Below are 12,053 nucleotides of genomic sequence, written 5' to 3' on the forward strand. Positions count from 1 at the left end.
TGAGCTACGCGGATCCTGAGCATGCTCCTGGGCAGGCATTTGCCCTGGTGGAATGCCTCATCAGAGCAGTGCACTGCAGGCAGCTGTGGAGAATCAACACACTGAACACCAGGAAGGAACTGGCTCTTGGAGTCCAGATATCTGGAGTAGAGTAGGACCAGTCTTGGGAACTTGCCCACTCCATTTGAGTGGAAGCGTGGCCTGATCACCCATAGCATGCCTTTATCAGCATTTTTGGGTTTTTGTTTTTGTTTATTATTGAGATGGAGTCTCGCTCTGTCGCCCAGGCTGGAGTGCAGTGACCAGATGTCAGCTCACTGCAAGCTCCACCTCCTGGATTCACACCATTCTCCTGCCTCAGCCTCCCGAGCAGCTGGGACTACAGGCGCCCGCCACTTCGCCCGGCTAGTTTTTTCTGTTTTTTTAGTAGAGTCGGGGTTTCTCCGGGTTAGCCAGGATGGTCTCGATCTCCTGACCTCGTGATCCACCCGTCTCGGCCTCCCAAAGTGCTGGGATTACAGGCTTGAGCCACCGTGCCCGGCTGTTAACTGATTTTTAAAAAGAAATGGGTATAAGTCTTTTTTTTTTTTTGAGACGGAGTCTCGCTCTGTCGCCCAGGCTGGAGTGCAGTGGCGGCATCTCAGCTCACTGCAAGCTCCACCTCCCGGGTTTACGCCATTCTCCTGCCTCAGCCTCCCGAGTAGCTGGGACTACAGGCGCCCGCTACCACGCCCGGCTAGTTTTTTTGGTACTTTTTTAGTAGAGACGGGGTTTCACTGTGTTAGCCAGGATGGTCTCGATCTCCTGACCTCGTGATCCGCCCGTCTCGGCCTCCCAAAGTGCTGGGATTACAGGCTTGAGCCACCACGCCCGGCCTGATTTGGGTTTTGATTTTGACTTGGTTTGAATTGCTTGACAGGACCAGTCTTGGGAACTTGCCCACTCCATTTCGGTTGACGTGTGGCCTGATCACCCATGGCGTGCCTTTATCGGCACTTTGGTTTTGGTTTTGAGTCTGATTTGGTGTGAGTTCCTGGAACCCAGTGTCCCGCAGATGGTTCAAATGCATTCAGTCTGTAGCGGCAACTGCTTTGCTAACAGAAGAAAGCAGAAAAATAAATTTAGAAGAAACCTAATTGTGAGCACACTTCACCAGTTAAGAAGTATCCTAAGTAAAAAAAGAAAAAAAAAAAAAAGAAACAAGGTAGCTTACTAACTCAAAAATCTTAAAGTATGGGGCTATTCTGTTAGAAAAAGATGATTTAACATAAACCCCTGAAAATGCTCTTAACCCAGCAGATTTCCTAACGGGGGATTTAAATCTTAATTGCCATACAAAGGTCCGACTAGACCTAGGAGGAACTCCCTTCAGGACAGGATGATAGATAGTTTCTCCCAGGTGACTGAGGAAAAACCACAATGGGTATTCTGTAACTGAGGGAAACTCTTGTAGAAGCAGAGTTAGGAAAATTGCCTAATAATTGGTCTGCTCAAATATGCGAGCTGTTTGCACTTAGCCAAGCCTTAAGGTACTTACAGAACCAGGGGGGAAAAAAGCCATCTATACTAATTCTAAGTTAATTTGGACTAAACAAAGTCTTGTTAATACAAAGGATAACTGAAATCCCACACTTACAAAGTTTTCCACAAAAGTAAAGTTTGCTAAACGTTAACAATGTAACATGTATTATAGTAACTTCTGATCTGTGGCCTTAGACAGTCTAGTCCACAGATATGAAGGAAGTTTGCTTTGGAAAAGAATAGTTATCATCTCTGAAAACAACAATAAAAAAAAAAAAAAAGGAAGGGGGGCAGAATTTATATAAAAAGGAATGTTATATGGAAAATTCTTGACCTGAAATAAATTAACTAGTTGTTGAAAGAAAGGGATGTTTGCAATAAGTCAGAAAGTTGAGGCATGTCGAAGAATTGTCTGTGAAAGTCATAAAAAAAGTGTTAGAAAAATTTATGCAAGAAATGTTGTATAATTTAAATTAATTAATCCTCCTGAATGTAAAACTATTGAAGAAACAGTTTATGTGCAAGGTGTATAAGGAAAGTAAAATATGCCTTTGGTAAAAGGATTATAAGGAGGCATAAGAATGTTTATTTTTACTTACATTAAAAGGTTAAAAAATTGTTTTGAAGGTTTAAGCAAGTTTTGAAACGTTAATTATAAAGAAAATTCTGTGTGGAAACATTGGCTACAGTTAAAGGGTATCATCCAGTTTTTCTGTGAACTGGACATTAAAATAAAGATACAACGGGTTTTTCTGAAAGCACTAGCCTGCTCTTTGACAAAAATTATAAAAGGTTAAAAAAGTCTATAAAAATCTTATGATCAGATATTAAAAATTGAATAAATATGTTTACAAAGTTTTCTTCAAACTAAGTTGAACATTAATAACACTAACATAAAGGTGAAATCTAGCTTATCTGGTATAAACATACAGGAAGCATTGTCAAATATAAAATGGTGTTTGGAGTTCTTTGGTCTTAAAAACTAATAAAAATAGATGCTAAAGGAAACTTCTCGGTAAGAAGGCACCAAGGACTATAAAGTTCACTGCTGATGTCCCCACATTTAAAACAAAAGGTCCATTTCTTAAAAATTATATACTTGATTTCATCTTTCACTTTCCTTTCCCTCAAAACTAAAAGTCTTTTAGCACATGTACCACCCCTAGAATTTCCGGTAAACCAGCACCAGCCTGAAGATCATGTTCTCATCAAAGGGTAGAAAGAAGGAAAACTCGAGCTGTATAAACATGTGGCTGCTGGGCCATTGCATGGTGGCTGTTGTGATGAGGTTCTGAATTTTTAATTGTATATATTTAAATTTATTTAACCATGAAGAGGCACATATATGACTGAGAACCACACTAGACGGGACAGCTCCAGAGATCCAGAAATGAGGAAGACATGACTCCCTTATCCTGGAGTTTTTTTTTTTTTTTTGCAGAATCATTTGCTGCTCTGATTCTAGCCTACATTTAAGGTTACTTCCTGGGCATCTGCACAAGGGTCAGTCACTCTGTGGGGCTGGGGAGATGATCATGAGGACAATATCCAGGTCCACAGGGATTCCAGCATGGGGCGCTCTTGCACCCAGTGGACGAGCATGGCTCTGCACGCCCTGTTTAGACAAGATCAGAGCAGCAGAAGCAGAGGGGTAGGGGCATCTCGCTGTCCTCAGGAGCTCACCCTCATCTCCAGGGACCCTGACGCAGAAGCTGAGCAGGCTCCAGGATGAGTGTGGGGCGCAACAGGCTGAGAAGAAAACCCTTCCACACCTGCACTAGATCCCAGCCTGGGTGCGACCTAGAACTCATCCTAGGGGTGTGTTCATTAAAACATCCATTGGGCCTAACATGTCTCCCCCAGGACTGAACTCTAGGATAAGGACAAACGAGGAAGAGACAGTCGCTCCCCTGGCAGTAAACACCCATGGCCAGGGTTCCTCTTCCATCTGCGGGAAGACCCCGAGTGTGATACTGATGATGTTAAACCATCTCCAAAGTAAGTGGAAACTGAGGTGTTGCGGATTCCACAGAAGAGTTGCGAGGATGACCTGGACTCTAGGGTCAGTCCCCACCCCTTTGCCGAGCTCACCCTCTGCTGGATCTCATGTCTCTCCCCACCTCCCCCGCTACTCGGGAGCGCTGTCACTGCCCTGGCCAAGAACTGGGGGGCTACATCTAGTTGAAACACATTTCCGGCCCAGAAATGTGATTATGTTATAGATAATATCATATATATTATATATTTGTATTATATGTAACATCATATATATTATATATTTATATAGTATATATACACAATATATTATATAGCATATATAATGTTATATAATATATTATATATTTATATATATGTATATTTTTTGAGACAGAGTCTCGCTCTGTCACCCAGGCTGGAGTGCAGTGGTACGACCTTGGCTCACGGCAAGCTCTACCTCCTGGGTTCACACCTTTCTCCTCCGGAGTACCTGGGACCACAGGCGCCCGCCATCACGCCCGGCTAATTTTTTGTATTTTTAGTAGAGACGGAGTTTCACTGTGTTAGCTAGGATGGTCTCAATCTCCTGATCTCGTGATCCACCCGCCTCGGCCGCCCAAAGTGCTGGGATTACAGGCCTGAGCCACCGTGCCCAGCCATATGTATTATATTTCTCTTATATATATACAGACTTACAGTGGGCTGGGCGCGGTAGCTCACGCCTGTAATCCCAGCACTTTTGGAGGCTGAGGTGGGGGGGATCACTTCAGATCAGGAGTTCGAGACCAGCCTGGCCAACATGGTGAAACCCCGTCTCTACTAAAAATACAAAATACTAAAAATACAAAAATAGCCTCATTTATAACACAAGCTCCCAGTATATTATGTTCCCCATGTCTTACCATGATTTCAAACAACTTTCAGATTTATTTTCAGTTCCTGATTTCTGCCACTCAGACTGGGCTGGAGGAACTCTAAGAAACGGACTTCGTCCAAATTTGGGCTCCTCTTCCTCCCTCATGCAAACGAACTCTTAAAGATTAGTCCACCAAGTCTTCTAGAGATGTCTACACAAGTCTGAATTTTAGGGTCAAAGTGGCTGAGGTTTAAGTTGAGAGCCAGTATGGCCCGTTCCTGACTCTTAAAGGTTTTTTTTTTTTGAGGCGGAGTCTCGCTCTGTCGCCGGGACTGGAGTGCAGTGGCCAGATCTCAGCTCACTGCAAGCTCCGCTTCCCGGGTTTACGCCATTCTCCTGCCTCAGCCTCCCGAGTAGCTGGGACTACAGGCGCCTGCCACCTCGCCCGGCTAGTTTTTGTATTTTTAGTAGAGACGGGGTTTCGCCGTGTTAGCCAGGATGGTCTCGATCTCCTGACCTCGTGATCCGCCCGTCTCGGCCTCCCAAAGTGCTGGGATTACAGGCTTGAGCCACCGCGCCCGGCCTCTTAAAGGTTTTTAGTTTGAAGAAGATAAAATGCATGAATCATACTAGGGCAGAAAGAGTTCACAATAGCTGTTTTGTGACAAAGCACTTGTCCTACATAGCCCAAGGGTAAATGCCAATACATATTCAGAATGCAGCAGGGAAATTGAAAAGAAATTTAAACCCATGTACTGTTTCATATCCTGGCTCTTAGCAACTGAGTGACCTTGGGCAAGTTATTTAACCTTTCTGAGCCTTAATTTTCTCACCCTAAAATGGAGGTAACAGTATTGTCCCTATCACTCCCAACCCCCTTACTGTTTGGTAAGAATTACATGAGATAAAAGGATATGTAACTAGTACAGTGCCTGGTACAAAATAAGGAGTCAGTTAATATTACCTCTTCTTCCTCCCCCAGCTCAGCTCCTTTCCTCTTCCTTATCCAGGAAACACAGAAATATATGGATTCACCGTAGAAACTGGACCCAGCTCCTTAGATGCAGCAGATGGATGGGCACACTCTGTAATGACCCAGGATGGGGCGGGTGTTCTCCTGAAGGGTGACTGAGAATGTGAGCCTCAGAATGAAAAGTAAGAACACCAGGCTCCATGAGGACTGGCTGCAGCCACAAACTGCAGGTCACTGTTCACAGGTGCTCAGTAGGAAGAGAAAGGGGTTTGTGATATATTTTTTCACCCAGATGGAAATATGCATTCATAAAATGATGGCAGCTGGGCGTGGTGGCAGGCGTCCCTGATCCCAGCTACTTGGGACGCGGAAACCAGAGAACTCCTGGAACCTGGTAGGTGGGGGATGTCTTCAGCCGAGCTTCCACCATCTCAGCCCAGCCTAGGGGACAAGAACAAGGCTTCGTCTCAAACAAACAAAATACACACACACACACACACACACACACACACACTTACAGAGGTAAGCTTCGCGTCCCCTCTCTGCCTGCAATAGGAGAAAGGAAAACACTATGAGGATCAGATCACATGGAGTCCTGTTGGCACAGACCTCTTTTTTTTTTTGACGGAGTCTTGCTCTGTCGCCCAGGGTGGAGGGCAGTGGTGCGCTCTTGGCTCACTGCAAGCTCCACGTCCCGGGTTCACGCCATTCTCCTGCCTCAGCCTCCCGAGTAGCTAGGACTACAGGTGCCCGCCACCACGCCTAGCTAATTTTTTGTGTTTTTAGTAGAGACGGGGTTTCACCATGTTAGCCAGGATGGTCTCAAGCTCCTGACCTCGTGATCCGCCTGCCTCGGCCTCCCAAAGTGCTGGGATTACAGGCGTGAGCCACCACGCCCAGCCAGTACAAATCTTTTATTCACTTGGTGACATTAGAAAACAACATGTCAAACAGTGATCAAGTCACGGGCCCCATGAATGAAGCATAGACAATGCTTGTGAAAAAGGCAATGAGTTTTCATGGAATATTTACCAAGTCCATGTTGGCTGGCAAATACAAAATACTTTTCAAGAAGAAAAAGTTGCTACTGAGAAATATGCTCACTACAGGATAGTTTCTAAGTGATGCCCTCATTTTTGACCACCATCATCCAACCGGACTCAGTTGGTCATAAACTTCGGTGACCAGTCACTAGAGTCCATGATCAACTAGGACCTGATGGACGACAGCCATCAACTACGCTATTCCCTTGATATTAGAGCCAACAAAAAATTGCAATTGTCTTCTATAATGTACTTGGTCAGATTTTTGTATCTTCATTTCATTAATAAGGCAAGAGAAACCAGGAAAAACATTTCTTCAGACAAAGAAATGCATCTTACCATCTCCGGTGTCATGTGATCTTCAAAACTACCAGATGGACACTCACAGAGATCTTTGACAAAATCTAGAAGAAGATAGAGTGACAGTCAGTGCATTGGTGCTGCTGAGGAATCCCACAAGGAGCCTTGGGGGATGTGGACTGGGGCTGGAGTGCATGGAGGTGGGCCGTTGACTAACATGGACTCAGCTGCTGCTGGACCATTCTCCTTGGTGTTGAAGGAAGGCAAAGGAGAGGGGCAGAAAGAAATGAAAGATCCTTGGCTTTCTAGCAAGGGCAACCTCATCAATGTGAAATAGTCACCCTAAGAACCGGTTATTATAGAAAGACACTGTACTATAGAAACATGAAGTAGATTCGAGGCTGCCTAGATCCAGGGGTGTGGGACTTGGGAAAGACAGAGGAGTGACTACTAGTGGGGCTTCTTTGAGGGAGAATAAAGAGGTTCTCAGATGAGATTGTAACAATGGTTGCACAACCGTGTAAATATAGTACAAACGCCGAATCACCTAATTTAAATGAGTAAATTGTGTTGCACGTCAACTACGTTTAAATAAAGCTGTTAAAAAAAAAACAGAATACGTACGGAGTTGACGCTGGGCTTTCGAATTGCTCTGCAATAAGAGAAAAAAAAAAAAAAAAAAAACAGTGATCAGGTTACTGGCCCTGAAAGAAAGCACAGAGGATGCTTGTGGACAGTGCAGTGGGGGTGTTTTTTCTGGAATATTTAGCAAGTGTCCATGTTGGCTGACAAATACAAAATTATTTTTCACGGAGAAAAGTTGCTACTGAGAAATACACTCACTACCAAACAGTTTTTAAGTGATGCCGTCCTTTGACTACCATGGTCAATGAGACCTCAGTTGGTCATAACCTCTAGTGACCAGTCGCTAGAGTCCATGACCAACTGAAGCCTGGTCCATGATGGCAGTGAAAAATGATATTCACTTGATAGTCTAGAAGCCCCAGAAAAAACAAAACACAAAACAAAAAAAACATTTCTCTTCCAGAGAAAGAAATAAACTCTTACACGTTCTGATTGCATATCCTCCATGCAGCCATGTGCAGACGCCTGCAGATCTTCAACAGGACCTAGGAGAACATAGAGTGACGGTCAGTGCATTGGTGTTGCTGAGGAATCCCACAAGGAGCCTTGGGGGATGTGGACTGGGGCTGGAGTGTATGGAGGGGGGTGGTTGACAAGCATGGACTGAGCTGCTGCTGGACCATTCTCCTTGGTGTTGAAGGAAGGCAAAGGAGAGGGGCAGAAAAAAATGAAAGCTCTTTGGCTTTCTAGCTAGGGCAACCTCATCAATGTGAAATAGTCATCTTAAGAGTTGGGAAAGACAGAGGAGTGACTACTAGTGGGGTTTCTTTCAGGGGTAATAAAGAGGTTCTCAGATGAGATTGTAACAATGGTTGCACAACCGTGTAAATATAGTAAAAACGCTGAATCACCTACTTTAAATGGGTGAATTGTTTTGCATGTCAACTACAGCTAAACAAAGCTTTTTTTCTTTTTTTTCAATAAATACGTACGGTGGTCATATTCAGCTCTAAATAAATCCTGCAAAAAGAGAAAAGAAAAAGAAACACCATGAGGATCAGATGATGCTGGGTTCTGTTGGTAAAGGCCTTTTACTGACTTCGTGAAATAAAAAACCGGACGTCAAGCAGTGATCAAGTCACTGGCCGCCAAATAAAGCATAGAGGATGCTTGTGGAAAATGCCGTGGGATTTTTTTGGGAGTATTTAGTAAGTGACCATGTTGGCTGACAAATACAAAATTATTTTTCAAGGAGAAAAGCTTGCTATTGAGAAACATACTCACTACCAGACAGTTTTGTAAGTGATGTCGTCCTTGGACTGCCATCGTCAATGAGGCCTCAGTGGGTCATAACCTCCAGTGACTGGTCACTAAAGTCCATGACCACCTGAGACCTGATTCATGATGGCAGTCAAAAATGATATTCACTTAATAGTCTAGAAGCCCCAGAAAAAACCAAAACAAGTTTCTCTTCCAGAGAAAGAAATACGTCTTACAAGTTCTGATCCCATATTGTCCTCCACACCGCCATGTGCAGGCGCCTGCAGATCTTCATCAGCATCTAGGAGAACACAGAGTGACGGTCAGTGCATTGGTGTTGCTGAGGAATCCCACAAGGAACCTTGGGGTGTATGGAGTGTACGGAAGTGGGCGCTTGACAAGCATGGGCTGAGATGCTGCTGGACCATTCTCCTTGGCGTCGAAGGCAGGCAAAGGAGAGGGCCAGAAAGAATTGAAAGAGCCTTGGCTTTCTAGCTAGGGCAACCTCATCAATGTGAAATAGTCACCTTAAGAACAGTTTAATACAGAAAGGCACTGTATGCTTCAGCGACAGCATCTCATCACACCTCCTCCCCATTTGAAGGTCCAGGCAAATCCCCAGTTTTATGAAATGTTACAAGATCCTTTAACTTCTGTGGATCTACATACCCTGCCACTACGTTTATCATCTACCCTGTTGTATTTTTCAAGTTGGAGTAAAGCATACATCTTTATCATTTGAATTATTCAGTGTGCATTTTAATGAGACTACATTCAATGAGTTACATTCAGGATGCTGTGACAATAATGAGAAAAATCTTAATTCATAATCTCAGCTTCACCTTGGGCAATGAGAGAAAAACAGCAGTGTAACATAGAACAGATGATAAATCAATAATGATTGCAGAGTACAATGCAATAGAAAACAGGAAATCCAGAAAATATCAACAAAACCGAAAGCCGGTTCTTTGAAAAGATCGGTAACATTGATAAACCTCTACCTTGGCTACCCACAAAGGAAAGAAAGAAGTCACAGTATACTCATAATATTAGTTTAAGAGGAGTCGAATCAAAAAATAGTAAATAATAAAGGAATATTCTGAACACATCTGTGCTCACAATTGGATACAGTCGATGAAATGAGCCAATTTATAAAATCTATGTTAGAAGAACAAAAGTCTTCTCAGGAGAAACAGATCATCTGAATAGGCCTACATTTATTTTAGAATTTTAGATATGGAATCAATGATTAATATCTTTTCAAACAACTAAAACACTATATTCAGATGATTTCACTGGTAAATTCTACCAAAATTCTTACAAAGAAAAATATAGTCTTACCATACAAGCAAGTCATCATAAGCTGAAGTATTTCCTCAGTTACATTTTAAAACTTATGTTTCCAAACAAGACACAGGAAGGTTTGTAATAGCTGTATTCATAATTGACCAAACTGAAAGCAAATGTCTAAACATCTGAGATGTCCTTTACTATCAAAAGTGAATCCAGCCTGGGCAGAATGGTGAAATCCCTTCTCTACAAAGATAATAATAATAATAATAAACTTGATATAGTGGCATGTGCCTTATGGCCAGCTACTTGGGAGGCTGAGGTGGAAGGATCACCTGAACCTGGGGAGGTCAAGATCGCAGTGAGCTGTGATCGCACCAGTGCACTCCTGGGCGACAAAGGAGACCTTTTCACAAAAAAATAAAATACTAAAAACAAGAACTGAACTCTAAGTTGTCATTGTCACTTTACTTGTGTACTTGTGTCACCCACCATTGATTTAATGCGTAAATTGGCACAAATGACATAAATGAAGAACATGACACAGCATTGACTGAGTTTCTCTAATATGGGGCACTGAATGAATACACTGCAATTATTTGCTTAAGTGAACTTGATGATTTAATTTCCACACTACCTTTATTGTCTTCAGGCCACATTTTCTTGGATTTCAATATTTTTTTTGTCCAGGGCTTTAAACCCACAGGCACACCTGCAAGGTAGAGCAGACTTCTTATAGATTCTTGGAAATGTATTATAATAAAGACAGTGCTTGACATGTTGCTGGCAGAGGACAGCAGAAGAGTTAGTAAAATCTTATTCCCAGATGAAACTTTTGATCCCAGTTTTTACCGTCTGCTTTTCAACTCTACCTGAATTAGATTTGGGTTCTAGGAGGATTTTGCAAGGTTCATTGCACTTAAAACGGACTGTTTGTGCAGGCAGATACCTTTATTTAGATGAGACAATATAGAAAAGCAGCAGATCCAAGTCACCAAGAATGGCCTGGGATCAAATCCTACTTAGAATCTGCACATACCTGGGACAGTGAAATGAACCCTCTGTGCCTCAGTTCCCTATTCTGAGATGTGGGAATGTTAGTAGATCTAACAACACTGAATCACCTACTTTAAATGGGTACATTGTTTTGCATGTCAACTACGTTTAAATAAAGCTGTTAAAGAAAAAAGAATACGTACAGAGGCCAGACTCGATGATCCGCTTTCTCTGCAATAAGAGAAAAAAAAAAAACCAAAACAGTGATCAGGTTACTGGCCCCGAAAGAAAGTATAGAGGATGCTTGTGGACAGTGCAGTGGGGTTTTTTTGGAATATTTAACAAGTGTCCATGTTGGCTGACAAATATAAAATTATTTTTCAGGGAGAAAAGCTTGCTATTGAGAGACATACTAACTACCAGACAGTTTGTAAGTGATGCCGTCCTTTGACTGCCATCGTCAATCAGGCCTCAGTTGGTCATAACCTCCAGTGACCGGTCGCTAGAGTCCATGACCAACTGAGGCCTGACCCATGATGGCAGTCAAAAATGATATTCACTTGATAGTCTAGAAGCCCCAGAAAAAACAAAACACAAAACAAAAAAAAACATTTCTCTTCCAGAGAAAGAAATAGTCTTACACGTTCTGCGCTTGTATCCTCCACGCGGGGATGTGCAGACACCTGCGGACGTTCAACACGACCTAGGAGAACATAGAGTGACGGTCAGTGCATTGGTGTTGCTGAGGAATCCCACAAGGAGCCTTGGGGGCTGTGGATCAGGGCTGGAGTGTATGGAGGGGGGTGGTTGACAAGCATGGACTGAGCTGCTGTTGGACCATTCTCCTTGGTGTTGAAGGAAGGCAAAGGAGAGGGGCAGAAAGAAATGAAAGATCCTTGGCTTTCTAGCTAGGGCAACCTCATCAATGTGAAATAGTCACCCTAAGAACCGGTTAATATAGAAAGACACTGTACGGTAGACACAGGAAGTAGATTCGAGGCTGCCTAGATCCAGGGGTGTGGGAGTTGGGAAAGACAGAGGAGTGACTACTAGTGGGGTTCTCTGAGGCAGAATAAAGAGGTTCTCAGATGAGATTGTAACAATGGTTGCACAACTGTGTAAACACAGTAGAAACGCTGAATCACCTAATTTAAATGAGTAAATTGTTTTGCACGTCAACTACGTTTAAAGAAAGCTGTTAAAAAAAACGAAGAATACGTACAGAGTTTAGACTGGGCTTCCAATTTGGTCT

At 43.1% G+C, this 12,053-nt stretch overlaps 1 long non-coding RNA gene across 1 annotated transcript; it reads right to left on the reverse strand.

Annotated features, from left to right (window-relative positions):
• Positions 1 to 887: 887 nt before the first annotated feature.
• LOC117096599 lies at positions 888 to 6,774 on the reverse strand. Its single transcript, XR_004442543.1, has 4 exons — positions 6,710 to 6,774; positions 5,846 to 5,873; positions 5,319 to 5,768; positions 888 to 1,094 (listed from the first exon to the last, which is right to left on the reverse strand). It is a non-coding gene; the product is annotated as an uncharacterized LOC117096599 (long non-coding RNA).
• Between the last annotated feature and the right edge of the window lie 5,279 nt (positions 6,775 to 12,053).

The sequence above is a fragment of the Trachypithecus francoisi genome, unplaced genomic scaffold (genome assembly GCF_009764315.1).
Source record: "Trachypithecus francoisi isolate TF-2019V2 unplaced genomic scaffold, Tfra_2.0 Lachesis_group14, whole genome shotgun sequence".
NCBI lineage: Eukaryota > Metazoa > Chordata > Mammalia > Primates > Cercopithecidae > Trachypithecus > Trachypithecus francoisi.